The sequence below is a fragment of the Lepisosteus platostomus genome, chromosome 4, assembly GCF_059453375.1.
Source record: "Lepisosteus platostomus isolate fLepPlt1 chromosome 4, fLepPlt1.hap1, whole genome shotgun sequence".
Taxonomy (NCBI): Eukaryota; Metazoa; Chordata; class Actinopteri; order Semionotiformes; family Lepisosteidae; genus Lepisosteus; species Lepisosteus platostomus.
In genome coordinates this window covers 14,176,032-14,195,128 of record NC_142614.1, presented here as the reverse complement: position 1 = coordinate 14,195,128, position 19,097 = coordinate 14,176,032, and the positions used below count along the sequence as shown (strand labels likewise).

The 19,097-nt window shown below is 37.0% G+C and overlaps 1 protein-coding gene across 4 annotated transcripts in view; it reads left to right on the top strand.

Moving 5' to 3' along the window:
* The window catches only part of grid2 (glutamate receptor, ionotropic, delta 2), a 608,583-nt gene that overhangs the window by 444,422 nt on the left and 145,064 nt on the right, over window positions 1-19,097 (top strand). The window lies entirely within an intron of this gene.

Here is a 19,097-nt window from a genome sequence, read left to right as displayed (position 1 = left end):
TAATCCAGGCAACTGCTTCCCTTTGTACCTCAGGCCTGGTCAGAAGAGGGCTGACACGATCTCACTGAGTACACCATGACTTGCAAGTGCACAAGCACTGAGGATTGAGCAGGTGACATTTAGAGATACACAAGGAAGACAATATTGTAAAGGGGTACCTTGTGATTCAGCACAGCTTTGGATTCAAGATTTGTGTTTTGTATTTGTATTATGGTCACAGGAACCACTGCAGTAGTGTCCAAGAAAAAGGGATATACCAAAATGCTAAAAACAAATAAGTTTAATACTGTTCTTGTCAAAGGTGTGTTTTAGCCATCACTACATTCAAAATGCCCTCCGTCGCAGAAGAGATCTGTTTAATCCTTCATATGATGAAGTATACGTCTGTCATTTGTATCAGAATGTGACAGAAAAAAATGATTTTCCTCGACTGGAACTGCTGAAGTGCAGATCCATCACCACCCATTTGCAAAATGATTTCAGTCTTCACTGATTCATTTTGTACATCGGCATTGAATCACTGATAATGAGCAATTATGGTAATGATCAATCATGAGTGAATTACAGTCTGAAGTGCTGCTTATTGTTTGCTGCCATGGATGAGGAGATTAGCGCAGCAATATTATATTGTTTATAGCTGACATATTAACTGAAGCAGAAAGCTGGTATTGACTGGAGACATTGCAGATGTTGATGATGATAGAATATTTGCATGTTGGATATGCTTGTTTGCTGTAAACTTCTTTTTATGCCTGGCTTTGAGATGATGAATGAAAAGCTATTCACTGCTGGAAGATGAAGTGTGATAATAGGTACATTTTAGTTCTCTGGAGGAATTTTTGCTTAGACACCTAGCTCTGTAATTCCGCTACTTATAGGAATGCATTTTGCCATTCTGGTGCCGTTTCCTTTTTTTGATTGATTTTATTATCCTTAGTTTTATGAGTTCTGTTAGAGATGCGATGATAAGGTTGGTGACAGCCATGTGGAGCTCAGCAGCTTCAGTTAACTTTAATATGCAGTCCCATCTCTCAGGTGTTGTAATATGGGTTCAGACCATGTGCCGTGGCATAATAGCCAGTGGTGTTTCATCAGTTTTGTAATGGCTTTAGTACTATTTCCCAAGAGTTGCCAAACTGAGCAGGACTGACTACAGAACTACAGACTTCTGCACATGGCCAAAGACTAGAGTTAGCATTTTCTCCCTGCATGTAAGGTTATCTGTTCCTGGCATCTGGATTGATGTGATGTTGGGCCACATTGCAGACTCCTATGTCTAAATGTCTAAAGTGGTTTATCAGTTTCACATTATAGATAGCATTCAAAATCCAAAATGTTATGTGGCAGTGTCTGCAGGTTTTTCTATTCATAGGAGAAATACATAAGCATGTATCTGGGCAGTTAACAGTTCCCAGCTTGATTTTGCAGCAGAATTCATTTACATCTGAGAACATTTACATTTACAGTATTAGTTATGAGTACTTTTTTCTTGACATTGTTTAGTGTTGAAGAGCTCATGACCACATAGTTAAATATCTTCATTAACTTACATTCTGAGGTTTATTTATGGAGTTGTAGATCTGTGTCTGCCTTCATCTATGGTATAGTAAAGAGTGCACTAATGGGGGGTTTCAGAGCTGGTGACCAAATGGGAGATTCATTTTCTTGCAGAAGGTGCCATACGGCTTTTAAAAGAAATACAGCTAGAAAACAGTTCTTTCTATGACCTGAATAGGCTCAGTAAGACACATTTAATGTGAGCAAATATGTAAATTGATATGTTAATTATGTTAAATATGCTCATTTATTTAAGAACAGAAAAAGTAAAAAAACAAAACCATGTGAAGTCTCCAGTAGATTTCAATGACAGTGCAGTGCTGAGCAAAGCAGCAAAGGGAAGTACTGTACCAAATTCCAGGGATCAATGGAATACCTTGTCTGTTTAATTACAATACTGTACATATATTGTGTAGAATACAAAATTCTGAAATAACAACACACAAACCATTCAAGCATTAAGCGTCCCCTGTGCCCCTAAAATTCAGATGAAAAGATCTAATTCAGCAGCCGATAAAATGAATCTGACCATCGGACTAACTAAGGGCTTTCCCACAGCCTATCGTTCCCACATCTCACATTGTTTTATTATTAATTTATAGGGCTGATGCTTTTATCCAAAGTGCCCCACATTTACACTGATTAATACAGCAGGCCATTAAGTGGAACACACTGAGTGAAGTACTCACAGGCACAACAGCAGCACCCACGCACACACACAGGCCTCATGTCCAAAGCACTAGCCACTACTCCACAATTTGAGTGTGTAACTACAGTCTATTTCCAGACCCAGCATACCATATTGTCTTTCTTTAGCTGCACTTAACTTAATGGGAGTTTATAGTTGTTCTCCTGCATTGGCACAGCATTATGACATCACCAAGAAGGTCAAAAAGTGGAAGAATATGTTGACCGATAGGAAAGACCATATCAAGACCACGACCTGGCTAAAGGGAGAAGCTGGATGAAGGAATAAGGGTCTTGCAATTAGGTTAGCACCTAATGGGTGTAATGGCAAAAGGCTGTTGCAATAAAATCTAATCAGGTTTGTTGTTGACCTCATAATGCAGAATCTGAGGAGAGAAACTGGCTAAAAAAGGTGACATTTAAGTTTGTGTATTTTCCTCTAAATATAAGAATATCAAAGCAGCACACACATTATACAGCATATTTTATGTGATTTGTGTACCCTAATAAAACCATGGCATAAAAGTAAGGGTCTCAGCGTTGATCTTTGTAGAAGGGGTCATGTGCCTTCAGAGTTGAAAGTGTTCATTGTTAATCTGACTGACAGCTTTCCTGAGCACAGAATTTGTCACACTAATGAAATACATAAAAATAATGTTTCTTCTGTCGTTTAGAAATCTATGACAAATCGTTGAGCCTTACAGCACAAACCTGCCAGGTTCAGTGTTCTAATTACAGTGTAAAGTTCTAAGTCTATAAATGAGCAGTCTCCTGGGATGGCTGCATGTTCCTTTGTATTAACTACTGCTAGCATCATGTCTGCAGGAAATTGATTAATTTGGAATAGAAGGAAAACGTGCAAATGTCAGACTGCTTTTTCTGATAATTATTTTTTTTTATTTGAAACTTGCATAACGTAGCTGCAATGTTGGAGGGAAATACTGTATAATCTTCATATTACATTTTCCAGAAAATGTCTACATCCATACAAAATGCACAGAATAATGATGGTAATGCTGTTACTGACCAATCTAGTTATGTGTATTGACATGTATACACTTTATTGTCAGTTTACTGTAGATCAAAAACAAGAGTCAAAAGGTGCTCTGTCTCTTTCCCATTAGTTATATATATTTTTTTTTCATGTACGTTTGACAATACAACATTTTAAGATAGTTTTGTAATAAGGGATTTTTAGAAGCAGTTTGTGCAATGTTTTTGCATGACAAGATTTTAATTCAAACTTTTTGTCAGATTGGCAGTCTGATAGCTGCATGACCAGGCAGTTATCCTTCAGTGCTTATATGGGTTAAGGTCCAAGAAGTACACAGCACTTCAATTTATTAGATAGGAAAGGAAATATATTTTATGTATAAGACTGATTTTCATAACATCTTGAAAGCGTTTTTAATGGAGGCAGGTGAGACCTGCCTATATTGGGAGTATTAATGGGTGTTTGCACTATTGAGTGCACTTGGCGAAAGAAAGGCTGGTTTGGTACTTTTAATCATAACGCTGATGCAGCAAGCCTGGGAATGTAAAGAGAATAGCTTCTGGCTTGTCTTTGTCTTCATCTGAGTTTTGAACCTTCTCCCAGTAGAATGTATTTGAGTTTAATTTCAACAAGGTTTTCCGATAGTGTTTTTTTTTTATTGAATGCTCTGGAAAAGTTTCTGTGGAGACTTTCTATTCTAAATAGGATAGTTTAAGAGTAAAAGAGGCATTCTATTTACTGTAAAACTTGAAAGTTTTACTCTATACTGTACTGTATATCCATCAGGAAATGATATACTGTACTGTGACATTCAGCCATGACTGGATCAAATTAACTTAAGGAAGGCTTAAAAAAAGAGAGATCATCATGCACACACATCTTGTGTGTTTGGCTATGGATAGCAAACTGTTTAAAAATTTAATCTCAGTCCTTTCCCGAAGGATACCAGAGAGTCCGCATCAATAGAAGGTCTGTGGTGTTGACATTATGTTTGGCAATTCATGTATCTGTATGCCTTTGCTTCATTGCTGAGCTTTAAGTAAGGTTGGGTCAATGCAACCCTACAATGTATATCAGTACTCTTTCTTGTGTTGTCATGTAATTAAAATTTTAGGTTCTTTTATCTTTCTTGTTTTGGCATTGTACTGAGAACACAGATTATTTTAGATTGAATGTGATGTAAGGATGAAGCTGTCTAAGAGTGTAAAGTTCTAACATTACTTCCCTGCATTTAAATTGTGCCTTTTTATTTGTTATCCAAGCATCCTGATGGCCTGTGTATTTGCGTCCCGACATATTCTAATTAAGGCCAGTGATCAAATGTTCCTTTTGTCTGGCTTGCTCACTGCACCACAACTCTTCCCTGCTTGAACCAGCATGGTAATCTCTCACCGGGACACACTCCCACCCACGCCAGAGCTGCCGCCCACCTCACAAGTGTGAATGGGTCCCCACTCACTCCGAACTCCACCTGGGGAAAGGGCATGGCTCAAACGCAAGACACCAAAACCAATACACCATGCAGGGGGGGTGAAGGATCTCTCTCGGCCATCTTTCTGAATGGTCCTCAAAGGGACTGAAAAAGTCAACTCTGTGGATTTCCTCAATTAGCAACTACCAAACGAGCTGGATGACTCTTCAGGGGTTCACCCTCGGCCCACACCGCCAATTACAACGCATGATTGCTACGCTGTGACTCATGACCGGGGCGAGCACGCTGGAGTTTTAAAGTCAAGGAATAATCAGCAACCGTTTCGAAAACTCAGTCCCTAGTTAAATTCTAGCAGACAGTACCTGTGACAGATTCAACTGGATAAATAGAATCATGCAAAGTATGGTTTTCAGGTGCTTGTTTTTAGATCTGATCTAAAGTCAATAAGTATTGTTAAATTCTCTTCATCTACATTTTCCTGTTTCTTGTGCATCCAAAAGTAATTTTTCTGTCACGTTTTGTGTACATAGTGTATTTTATGGTGTATCATTTGTTGGTGTGACTTCTTTAAAAAAGAAATTGGGCTTGGCCATGTTCTCCATGTAAACAACATTTTATTTTCTTTTGCAGAGACTTTTAAAAAACAGGCTTAATCATCCTTTAATTAATGAATTAATCAGGAAAGCTCGTTAAGCCTTACTGTCGTACTTGATGGGTCATCAAGGGAGGTATAACAATGAAAGCAGCAAGCCACTGCTAAACCATTACATTGCATTTACCATCGCATTATCAATTAGCAAGCACACGGTAGGTGTCCGCTGCTGAAGACCAGAGGGTAAAGTCACTCTGTTTGTGCCTGCAGATTTATAATCTCATAATGAATTTTTTAATCTCCTTCACTGCCTTCTTTTAAAAATTAACTGTTCACCCCCATCTTCTTGTACAACCTATAGATCTGAGTGAAACAGAGGTCATTACATTCAGGCATTTCTTCTATCCATTTCACATCTGGATATGTTTAACTCCAGTCACGCTCAAACACAGATCTGTGTTTTCCAATGAGATGCTTGTTTGATTTGGATTCAAACCCCCTCCCCCCATATAAAAGGAGGTAAACATTTAAGAACATGGGAGATTTTAGAAATGGCCATTCTGCCCATCTATCTTGTATGGTTGCTTGCAGCTGCTCAATCCCTTTGATGTAATCCTTGCATTATTTTAGGATGTAAATTGGACAGAAAATGATACATTTTCAAAGCTTCTGTAGTGATTCAGACTGGCTGAAACTCATGTTTTTTTCATCTTAATGTAGTTGTAGCAGCAGTTGTTCTTAAGCTCTTAATGTACCTGAAAATTTTAATGCATGCAGGGTGAATTTCTATTTCATCGATGTGTCTGCTTCTTTCTCCCGTATATTTACATGTCTAAATGACACACATAGAAGTCTAAACAGACACCTACTGTGATTAGGCATACAGTAACATCTAATGCATAGCAGAATGAAGATGATTTTAAAGAAACAGTGGTTAAATACATATATTCATATGCTGTATATGAAAGTCCTTCTTAGTCAGTTGTTTATGCTTTAATTATTTTGCAAAATATTGGTACCTAAGACATACATAAACCACTTTTGAATATTGTGCTGCTAGCTATTTGGAATATCCCAAAGATATTGTGAGACTCTTATGAAGTTAAGAACCATAGACATATTGCAAATGAGAGGAGGCCCTTAATCTCAGTTCCTCATTTGAAATCTAGTGAACTAATAATCTAAGAATCCTTTCAAGATATTTTCTTAAGGGCATAAGATTTCAAAATCATGGCTAGGGAACTTCTTCAATACTGTTACAACTCTGTGCAGAGACATGTCTTGTGTTTTCTGTTCTGAACAGTCCAAAACTTAATTTCCATTTCTGTTCCTTGGTTCATGTGTCACTGTTGATTTTATGTGCGGATATTAGAAAGGTTAGAAAACAAGAAGATATAATTCGTCCCATCTAGCCCATTGGGTAGCTAGTAATTAATAGATCCCAGGATCTCATCTACCCATTTCTTGAAGGAAGCCAGGGTATCAGCTTCAACAACATTGCTAGTACTATTCAGATTTTCATACAGTATATTAGCACTAAAAATAGGAGTCATGGATTTAAATGGAAGATATTGAAGTTCTGATGTTCATGACTACTTCAAATTGTAATGACTGCACATTTAAAAGTAACAAAATATGAAAACTGCGGGAGGGTCTGAATATGCCCGCAAGACAATGTGTGTATACTGTATATCATATGAAGAGGTAGGAAGAAGGCTCATCCACACATAAAGAAGGGTCCAGATTTAAAACATAACATTGTTTCTCTTTTCTTTTCCTTTCAGCATGGAATAAACGCTTACCTGTTCCTTTGCAGCCTACGCATGCTGATTCAGCTACCTACATGAACTATATATATCATATGCACAATATATATATATATCAACATATATCTAATCTATCTGCCACATCAAATCATACTATTAAACTGTATTATTTATCTCCTTCTATGTGAAAGGACCCAGATGCCTTTCAAATTGTAAGAAAGGTTTGTGCAGGTGTTTCCCTACAACAAGAAAAAATAAGTTTTTTTTTACTGTATAATATAAACAAGTATACTTTTCATTGACTGATGCAACTGTGAAACCAAACCACCCACACTGTGAAGTGTCAAACCACCACACAAGAAGTTAAAAATATTGTAAAGGCTAGTAGGACGTTTTGTGAGAGTGAATGCTACCCAGGCAGGTCAGACGGTTTGATCACCATATTGGATTTTTCACATAATTTGACAAATTTTCAAAATTGTTCTCTGAAACTGCACACAAATTTAAATATGATGTGAGCCACAAACGCATTGATTCATCAAATGGTCTACAGTAGCTACTGTACCATATTGGCATACAAGCAAAGCTTTCTCTAAAGAGACATGGCCAGTAGGAATGACATTTCCTAAAGTTAGACTAGGAGAGCTTCCCTTTGAAAATCATTCAACACAACTTCATACATTAATAAACCTGACTGCTACAAGCTTATCCAATTTCAGGTGTGTTTATTATGAATATCTTTGAGTACAGTATGCTGTGACATAGTGTATTTGTACAGTAGAATGTTGTACATTCATGAATACTCAAGAGAATAGTAGTCAATGGGAAATATGGCCTTCATCTGAGAAAAGCTGATTTGTCACAACATTAGTTTTGTGCAGGTTTCAGCTTACATATCTTTACTTAAATGCAGGGGCAATGTATAGCACATAGTATGAGAGGACTATGGAGGTGGTAAGGAATGGTGTACCAAAACCAGGCTGGAACCACATTTTCAAGATGTATAAGGTATTAGAGTTCATTCTGTTTCCAAATGTCTTTCACAATTAAATAATGAATGCAAATGAGGAGCTGTGCAGGTCTGATTGATGCAAGCAGACCTTGCAGGAGGGTGCTGATAGAATTAGTGTCAGTAAGCAATAAATAGAAGACAGATTATTTCAACAGATCAGTTGTAACAGCACATGCCAACTTTGCTGGTCAAATGTTTGTTAGTTTTTTTGTGTGGTGGTAAATTTAAATATATCTGTTAAAAATGTTTTTCTCATTCTATGTGCTGAGAGACATTAAAAATTAAACAATTTGTTTGAGGTTCAATTTAAAAATTACATTGAAAGCTCATGTAATGCACTGAAGAGATATGAAGCTAATTACCTCTATTTGCCAAGTGCATTTTATGTACAAGGAAATTACTGTGGTGTACTTGATCCTGCAAAAAAGATTCTACATATACCACATACAAACAAGACTAATATTATAATATTAAACTAATATAATTTCATAACGACAGTGCACATATAACTAGGTTTTCTGATTAAACGAAAAGACAGCCCTAGGAAAGAATTCAGATTCAGATTTTTTCTCTGATAGATCATGGATCCACGTTCACTTTTCTGCAAACCATTCAAGCTGTTAAGTCTCACTCTGTGCCTCTCTCATATGCATTCTTTCTCTCCCTCTCTCTATCAGTATCTAGTATCTCCCCCCTTCTCTCTCCGTTCACATTTGTTATATCTTCAACTACAGGCCTGTAATGGCTTTAGGCCAAAGGGATGATGGGTAAATTTGTGCCTGTGGGGCCAAGATGAATGTGGCAGCAGATTCTACATCTTGTTAGTGTGTTTTGGCTAGGATTGTGGTTGCCATTCAGATGTGGAGTTTTTTGTTTTACTTTTTCAAAACAGCAAAGCAATCTCCAAATATATGACAGCAAGATGACTGCTAACATCAAAATGAGCAAAGAAGAAAGCTGGAGTTCAAATACATTGCTTGGGGCAGAGCAGTTGTTCTCAGCCCTAGGGCTGGAGGAACACAGTTCTTCTAGTTTTTGTTCCATCTGAGTCATTAATCACAGAGAAATTGATTTCAGTTTTCTGTTTGGGATATATTTGTAAATTTGCTTTCAGCTCATAATAGGTCAGATGGCATTTGTATCAACCTTGTACCAATTCTCAAATTTCAGAACTGTCCTTATTCAAGGTTGCTGCTTGAAATGTAACCACCTGGACCTCTGGAGAAGGGAAAAAATGCTCATTGTGGGTGTGTCTGAAAGAGTGTCTTTTCCACCATGAGCTTCTCTGATCCAGCGTCATTCCCATCTGTGGGTGTTTCTGATACAGCATAATTCCTTTCTGTGGGTTTCTGAAACAGCGTCATTCCCACCTGTGGGCGTGTCTGAAACACTGTCACTCCCACCAGTGGGGCTGTCAGAAACACTGTTGTTCCCACCTGTGGGCATTTCTGAAACACTGTCATTCCCACCTGTGGGCGTCTGAAACACTGTCATTCCCACCAGTGGGCGTTTCTGATACAGTGTCATTCCCACCTGTGGGCATGTCTGAAACACTGTCATTCCCACCAGTGGGCGTTTCTGATACAGTGTCATTCCCACCTGTGGGAGGTTCTGCTAACAGGTTAGGTCTGCCCTTACATCCCATTGATGTTCTTAGGCACTAAATCATGCACGTTCAGGAAGATCGTACTGTTTTTTTTACTAGGAGTGCCTGAACTTTTAAAACATATCAAACCTGTCAACATTTTGAAAAAAATCAAGGCCACAGACTGTTCTATAGGATAGAAACCTATCCCCTGATGCCATGGTGATCTTGCTTGTGTAGCAAAAAGTGTCTTCAGAAAGGGCATTAAACTACTTTTATTGGTGCCTCTGAGCCTGAACATGAAGAGATTCATTTACAGCAGCATCTTACTTTTCACATCTAATTTGCACAAATCTGAAAACAATAAGAGAAGGAATTCCTTTGTTGGAGAACCTTGCAGCCTACAAGCAATGGAGAGTAATAGCTGGTGACAGATCAGCTGTATTCCAGTAATTCCTTTTCCCAGCTTTATTCAGGCACATGACCTTAAAGTCTCAGTACACAGTGGCACCAACCGAGCACCCTGGTCCTCCGATCCATCCCTACAAATTGTGATTGGCAGTCAAAACCACAGCAGCTAGGGACAGTTTAAGTGCTGTCACATCCTTTTAAGAGATGTCAAGGCACCCATTTTAGCTATGACAATCTATTCACTTTGTAGTGGTAGTAACTTACATGGTTATAGTGGTGTGAGAAAAAAAAATCACAATTTCTGTAATCTGCTTTTTCTTTGCTTGAACAGTCTATTGTGAACAGTGTGTTTGATGTTAATATTTTAAGATATTGAAAATCCTGTTTTCTTTTATACAGCTTAGTCTTTGTATTTGGCATTCCACCTCAAACAAGATAGTACTGAGGGTAGTACAAAAATATTAATTAAAGTTGTATAGGAGGCCAGAGAGTTCATTATCTGGGGAACAGCATTAAAGCCATTCAGTATCTGCAATGGCTGGGTAAGGGGATGGATTTCGGATATCAGTTCTGAACACTGAACATATTAAAGTTCTTTCCTGAAACTTTTAGTCTACCCACTGCCGAACATACAGACATCTAGTTATATTTGTAAGACATACCTGTCTCCTCTGGTAAAGGGTATTAGCATGACAATGTTTCACTTTAAAAGCTCTTAGATTTCCTGCAGGCTTGGCCTGCACTATAAATACAATCCTTCCTCTCCTAACTTTCAGATGCTGTGATTTAAAATGAATGTATAAAATAATAATATTTTTAAAGTATACTTAATGAGTAATATTGTAATATGGGACCTAATAATCATCCATGATTGCATATATTACTTTAATAAAATGTATAGTTTTCTATAATGTAAGAACATGCTTCTCATCTAGAAAATCCTTCGTTTCTGCAGGTCAACAAATAAAACTGTGTGTGTTTGATTTTAGATAGCTCTGTAAATATGATACATTCAGAGGAAATGTTGTCATTTCTGTGTGCTGAAGTCTGTAAAACTGGAAAAGCTAACAGATTGCACATCCTTCCGTAAACCTCTTATTAATATGCATTCAGAGACTGTTCTAACCCATAGAAGTGCTCTCCTGGTGTATTTTGCTCTGGGTATGTAAATGACAGAAGGCCATTAAAAGTAATGTGGGTGTCCTCAACAGAAGAAAGATTAGGCTCTGGGCTACATGTAGGTACACAAATGATGAATTGCTCAAATTACAAGAGCAGAGCCCACTAGCTGAGTGATCTATTGTTGAGCAGAGTGAATGCATTTGTGCAAGTTAGCATAAATAGCAGTTAGGTTTACATCATCTTAGGCAATGATTTTTCTTGAGTTTTATTCTGAAGGAGAATAAGGTTGGTTACATAGAGATAGGTGCTAATGTCTGAACTAAAGGGATTAGAAAAAAGGGGGTAGGTGTTAGTGACCTACTCCCAGACAGAGTGTGAAGTGTAAAAATAATCTTGTTTCATGAGGGATATTAATTATCCCATGGCTCAGTGTTAGCAGTTTGGAAAGAGGAAAAAAAATCTAACAAAAACTGAAAGCAGGTGAATGAAAAAAATATCAGACTTTTCCTTTCCCTTTTTTTTCTTGTGGATGAATTAAATGAGTTATGTGGGCAGTTTGCCATCAATTTCATCCACAGAGAAAATTGAGCCAGGAGTATTACCTCTTATAAAGACAAGGTAGATTATAAAGAATAGTTAGGTGTCCCTAAAGTATGAGTGTCATTCCCTTTTCTTTTCTTTTCTTTGAAAGCTTTAATGGTTTACTGTCATTTCACAAATCACAGCCCAAAGTTATTTATTAAAACTTTCATTAAAAAATTATAAAATGATTATTCAAACTTTACTTCTCACATACATACAAAATGCTCTCACACTCTCCATTTTACCTCTCACATACACAGAAAATGCTCTCACATTCACTAGTTTTACCTCTCGCATACACACAAAAAGCTCCCACTTTCACTAGTTTTACCTTGCACATACACATAAAACACTCATTCACAATGTGAACATGAAAGACAAAACTAGTGAATATGAGTGCATTTTATGTGTACAGTATGTGAGAGGTAAAACTAACAAATGTGAGAACGTTTTGTGTATGTGAGAGGAAAGATGGAGAGTGTGAAAGCATTTTACGTGTGAGAGGTGAATTATGGCGGTCTGTCTAAATGGCACAATGTGATTGGCTGGGAAAATGTATCAACAAACTTTCTCATTTTCACCTGCGCTCAAAGATGGAGGAAAGAAATCAACCTCAACTGCAACAAGCGGTAGCTATAATTAATAACATCTTACCCACACCAGAAGCAATGGCTTCATTGTCATCGGCTACGATGCCCGCGATGAGTTTATTTATTTTGATGTAATGGTGGCCATGCCAAAGCTGGGACGGGAATGTTAGCACCAGTATCAGCTCGGAGGCAGTCTGTACGATACGAAACCCAAAGAAACTTCTGGAGTTGTGCATCAGCATCGAGAAAAAGGTCATTAACAGTCCATAACAAGATGTTATGAGCATTTTGTGAGAGGAATGTGTGTGTGTGAGAGGTAAAGTTTGAATAATGACCTAAACAGCACCTCATAAATTAACCCTTTTGGTAGTAGTTAATTGAACTAAGGATCTCAAGTCATTTCTTGAAAGACTCCAAGGTATCGACTTCAACAAGATGGTTGGATAGCTTGTTCCATACTTCCCTTTGCGTAAAGTGGTGCCACCTTTTCTAAGTCTTAGCTTTTAAATGATTTTGTATTTTCTTTAAAACAATCTCATGTGACATTTCAGCACAAAGCTTTCCTCAGGAGGAATTGAAAATAGTATTGTAACATGTTTAAATAACATCATGATTCACATTTTATTTAAAGCTGTACATGAAAATTGTATAAAAGTCTCTAATTATTTAACCAGTGTCAATTGTGCCTAGACCCTACTAAATCTGAATAATGGGTGCAAACAATATTCCCAATTGCTACAGTTCTCAAAAAAGGTTTAGATGATAATTACATATTTGTATACAACAACACATCACATTATTTATAAATGTATAGCAGTTAGAGTTATAACTCTAATCAATTCAGATAGCACTCCCAGTCCCTGATAAATAATAATAAATTGTGGTATGGGATTTTAAACTATTGTATCTAAGATTATTGTTTTTCTTGTTGCCATTTTGTATTTTCCCCTGTGCTAGCTCTGTACTAAACTCCTCATCCTGTAAACAGCACAACACATGAACATAAAAGATTCCTGTAAACTGTTTGCTCAGTTTGAAATCCCTGATCCACTGGAGTCTGCATATAAACCACGAATCACAAGTCAAGCACAGTCAGATCTCGCTAATTCTTAAAACGTTATCCATCCCCTCCCCTAAAAGGAAGTCAAGGGTAATGTCCTCCCTTTAATATCTTTTATTATTTTGGAAAGTATACACAGTATTGGTCTGGTTAGGGTCTTGAATTAAATGGAATCCTTTGGACATCCTGTGTCTTTCTCCGTATAATCTTTAGAATGAAATATCCAGAACAAACTTGTAAAAAAAGTTTCTGTTTTAAAAAAGCCGATTTCTCACATTGTGGCACACCTACATTTTTCTAGGTCTTCTTTAAAATGTTTACTACCTTGGATACAAATTTGAATTTGATTGTACAAATATAAAAAAGAACTGTATGAGTTTTTATGAAGACAGGTTTTCTCAGCTTTTATTTATTATAAAAATAATGAAAAGAATATATAATTTTCTATTTTTTTCGTTGTATTTCACTACTACCAGAGGCTTCTTATAATGTTAAGTCAGAAAAAAAGTGTTTTTATTTTTTTGCACTTTTGTGGTATTTAGGTGCTTATACAGTACTCATAAGAAACAAAGGAACAAGTAAAGGTTTATTCCGTGCTGAAAAATGAAGATAAATAAACCCAACATTTCAGCTGTGGAGCCTCTTCGGGTGTCACGTGACGCAGCTACCTACTTGAACTACTTCATAAGGAACAAGTTTAGTAAATTAATGTGGTTTCATCTTACTCTGGAAATTTTGGAGACAAGTTTTCATCTACTTTAGCAAAAAAAATGCTAAATTATCGATGGACAGTGGTGTTTCTCTAAAATGAAACACAAGATGAATTTTCCTATGAACAATTAATTTGCTTTATGCTGATGCATCTAGTTACAAAACACTCCTGAAAAGCTTGGTTTGTTTTGGGTTTCTGATATGTAGTCTGTGGTGTTGTATTTCGATTTTGCTGGTAAAAATATATTTTATTTATCCATTGTGCAGTTTTTGTCTAAGGTGCTATTGTCAGTATTACACTATTAATTTGTTTGTTAATGACAAGATACTGTAGTTTATCTGCAATGAAACAAATTTAATGGTTGTGTTTAAAGGACATTGAAAATGACTTGCATTTGCAATATTCTGAGAAACTATTAAAAAATTATGTTTTTGTAATGAAAACTACCATTGAAACCAAACACACGTTTAGGCAGATACGTGTACTGTACCGGGGGGTCTATAAGAACAACTTTCTCCTTAGGAATGACCGAAAAAAAAAGATTCCTGTGATAATGACAGCAGCAGTTCTGCCCTTGCAGTAGGAAAGTAACCATGGATTTAGGTAAACTCTGAGCCTGGAGTACCATTGCGTTAGTTTACTGTGTTCTTATTACTATTGTTGTGTTAAACTTTAATCACATAACTAGAATTAAAAATAAAAATTAAATGAGTCATTGAGACTTTCTTCAGTGAAATGGTTGCATGATACTATTATTTTTGCAGTTTTTTTTTTTAGTTTTCTGCTAAGCCTGTTATTCTGCCTGAAATTGTCAGAGACAGAACGCAGTTGTAAGTGAACTGAAGGGCCAGGATAGCTTTTGCCTCCATTGACAGTCTAAACACAATTTCTGTTTGTTTTCTTCAATTCTAATGCAGAACGTGTTCCTCCTCAAGTGTTTCTGTGTCCAGCTTGTAAACTGAGCCTCAGTTTCATAGCTTAACTAACGGGGGGAAAAAAACCTGCACCATTTTGAGGTCGGGCTCAAATCATTGTGTTTTTGCTTTTCTGCAGAAGATGAGTATGTCTTTTTCCTCCTAAAATTCCAAAAAAGGCAGAAACGAGTCAGGTTTGATTCTCTATATGGCTCCCTCTTAGTAGATGAGCTCCACACCAGGTGTTAAAAACATTGGTGAACCTCTCCCTGGTGGCTCAGCCTGCAAAGGTACTTGTTAGGCAGCAGCTGAGCCCTGTAGTCCCAGGCATTGGTGGTCTGTGTCATTCAGTGGCTGCCTAGGACTCTCCAAGTGGCCTTGGAGTGGGACAGAGATTCTTCAACCGGCAGTACAACAGCACACCCTGTGAGCTTACAGTGTTATGAGTCAGAGTCACATTGCACCTCCAATTCATGCTGGCTCACTTACAGGGCGCTAAATAAGGGCAAAAAACAACTGTGAGTGCAAGGTTTTCATTTCCCTGTGCAGTTTATTATAAAATATTCTGTTTTGTTGAAAAGGCAAAGAAAAAAGGTATGTGACAGAAGTTTACAGGGTACAGAGAGTAGGATGAAAAAGGAGATGAACAGCAGGAACAGAATTTCAGTGGAAGATGTAGGGATGCCAGAAGTCACAGCACAGTTCAGTGTAGCTTTTGAGAGCTGTTTATTACAGGTGATGCCTTGGAGATAAAGCAGACGTCTCTTTACTTACTCTGCTCTGAAACACAACACCTCCAAGGGTATTTAAAAATCAGGCACAGCACCAAAATGTCTATTCATTGCAAAACTATTGAACATCTTGAAAGTCCTTTGCAGTAAAGTAAAGTCTCCCAAGTGTTTTTTTTTCATAACGTGCACAGTATAATATGTTTTTCTAAAGTAATGGTGCAGTAAACATACGCACTTATAAGTTAGGCACTTATAAGTTATATTGTCATTGTTGTCCAAGCTGTACTTGGACAGAAATCAATAGTGCATGTTTCTCCACTTAGCTTTGATGATGGATGTTTTGGCTGCAGTTGTACAGTACCTGTGAACAAAAGACTTCATACCATGTCCCTTTACGCTCCAATATTGTGTGTGGAATGGTGAAAGAAGAACTATAAACACAGCACAAGTGCTTTTATATGGTAACACCAACTTAATTAAATTAGCATTAATGAAATGTTTGGCCTTTAAGAACACTGATGAAATAGGTATTAATACAGTGATGGAACACTGTTTCTTTAGCAGTATTATTATTACTGATGCAGAAAATTAGAATCCTTACTGATGTGAACAAAGGTTATAGTCTCCATTAATGCCACAGTGATTCCCCTGCTGAGTGGCTGGCAGAAAGATTAAAATACCTGCAAATTTAAAGAGAAAATTTCTGGTAATACTATTTTTATTATTATTGCATTGCTTCCTGTATTTGGTCAGCTTTTTGTAGTAACCTTTTTATTACCCTCAAGTGCGACATACACATACACTAATTTTTAATTACTCCTAATTAGTGATTCATAAAATTGTAATCATGTGGATTCCATTTGATGAAACAGATTATGTGAACAAAATTCAAATAAAAGAAACATGTTCACTGTTTATTGTTGATGTATCATCAACTTTGTCACGGGACTCATCTGCTCCCGTAAGGAATTCATATTTTAGTTTGTTTTTTTCCTCCATACTTAAAAAAATTGTGTAGAATTATCACACCACACTGAATAGCTATCTAAAATGGCGTAAAGTCTAAAGTCATGTACTGATAGCCTGCATCTGTGTCTGTAAATGATCTCCTGTTTTTTTTCCTGTATTCACACATACACCCCTAAATTCTGACATTTCATTTTCTAATGAGCACATGGAGTCCTGGTAATGAACTTTTCTGCTTTGCAAACAGCCATCATGGCGGCGATCTTGTCTGACCTTAAACAGAAGCCCTGGGGATGCTGAGTCAAAATCTAAACGTATTGTTTCCTGGTGCCATTTGCTGTTCCCACTTTTACAATGGCTGTATCTCTGTATAAATTATACAAAGCAGTCAAGCATACAGGCAATATGGGAAAACAAAGCAGTAACTCTCCCCTCATTCTGCTTTGAAAGAACTGTTAATCATCCACCTTTTCTTCCTGCATAGCACTATGTAAGCAGTGTCTAATGCAGCAGGAAAACCAAACTCTTGTAAAGTGCACACCAAAGTGCATGCTTTGAAACTGGTTGCACAGCATAGAAAACTTATTTTTAGGTCAAGAGAGCAGGCACGTCTACCCAGATCTACATGATTTAATAAAATTTGGTAGTACTTAATTGATCCAAGGATATCATCCAGTGGTTTCATGAAAGAATCCATCTCATGCATTTCATTCTCATTCATCATTCTAATGTAAATGTGCAACAACTTAAATACAGCCATTTGTGGTACATTTTTACACATACTAAAGTAAGATGTTATTTTTCACTAGGAAGTACTTTCTAGCAGAAATTGATCATTGTAATTCATTAGATAACAATAGCATGACTTCAAGAAAGCACTATCAAGATCTTGTTGTGGCCACTTTAGTATTGTTGGGACTGCCTCACCTGTCCTGTCAACAGAAGACAATCCTGACCAGCCAGCCTTCAGTAGTTGGCAGAATATCCTCAGTAGCCTATTCAGAGGATGGTCTATGCATTAAGACTGTTAATGCTCAGGGAGATCATACCTGATCCTAACCTTGTAACCCTGTAATGTGTTCATTTTGACAGTATATTAAATTTCATATGGAAAACTGATATTGATTCTTTGATTTAGATTTTTTGTTCACTTTTGTGGTCATTTTGTTTGATATCTGTTTTTAAACTATTTCACTGAATACAGTAGACCTGGGAGCTTCTTTTGTGCCTCATTAGACATTTTCAAACTCTCAGTGCAAGTAATTAGACTGTCTGTACACCTGGAGAGGCATTACAAACAAAACATGTATGTTTCCATAACATTTCTTTTATATTTTTTAAAAAACCAGCTGTATTGTGTCAAAATATAAAATCATATTTGCACCATTTCTTCAGTGTAGACATTCTACATTCTTTAGACACACAGTATGTCATCACTGTCTGTATCATAACTGCATGTTAGTGCAATTTCCATTCTACTCAGTACTTCACTGTGTCTTCCTAAGTGTATAAAACCTCTGTGGATTAAACCTCTGCTTTAATAAAGAAAGGAAGAAAAGATCATTGTCATGATTCAGTGCTTTGAAAGATGCAGGGTTGCTGTGCTGTAAGGTACTTCTAAAGTACAGAAAGACTTCAAAGCACAACTGTATGTAAATGTGAGGTACTGCTTGAAAGGAAGCCCCATTAAGGAATGCCTTACGGGCTGCATAAATTCTGCTAATACAAGAACTATACCGGCAGCTCTCAGAGAATTTATAGGTGAAACACAAACAGGCAGTGTCTCCTGATATTGGCTGAGTGTTCCTGTGCATTATTTATGATAAGGTTTTGCTAGAAAAAAAACTAAAAGCACTACTCAGAGAATAGTCTCAGGTGTTCCAAGGCTTCTCAAAGATTTAAAGCTTTTTAAGGTTACCTTGTATAAACCTTTTGACTATTCTTTGCGAACAACTTGAAATAAGTTATTTGATGCTGTTTGTAGAACTTGAGCAGCTGAGAATGAAGCTGGTAAGACATCTGGCACATTGTATCTCCTAGAGATGAAAACATCAGTGTTATTTAATGCGTCTTTTCTTTTATCACACTACTGCAGTCTTCGGTAAGAGTCGAGACATCTTTGAAAAAATCCCTAGCTAACAACAACATATGTACATCAAAAACAAGACAAAAACTAAGATTTTGAAAGAGTCTGACACTATTATAAAGACAAGGCAATGCAGCTTTCTGCAGAATTTTTACTGTGCTCCACCAAACTGAGGGAAGCTGTTCTTGCACCAGAGGATGGTTTAAATCACAAGACGAACATGCTTAAAAATAATTGCTGTTCAAACAACATTCATGTGGGCAGAGGGTTGTGAATGATCCTCATTTGATTACCATTA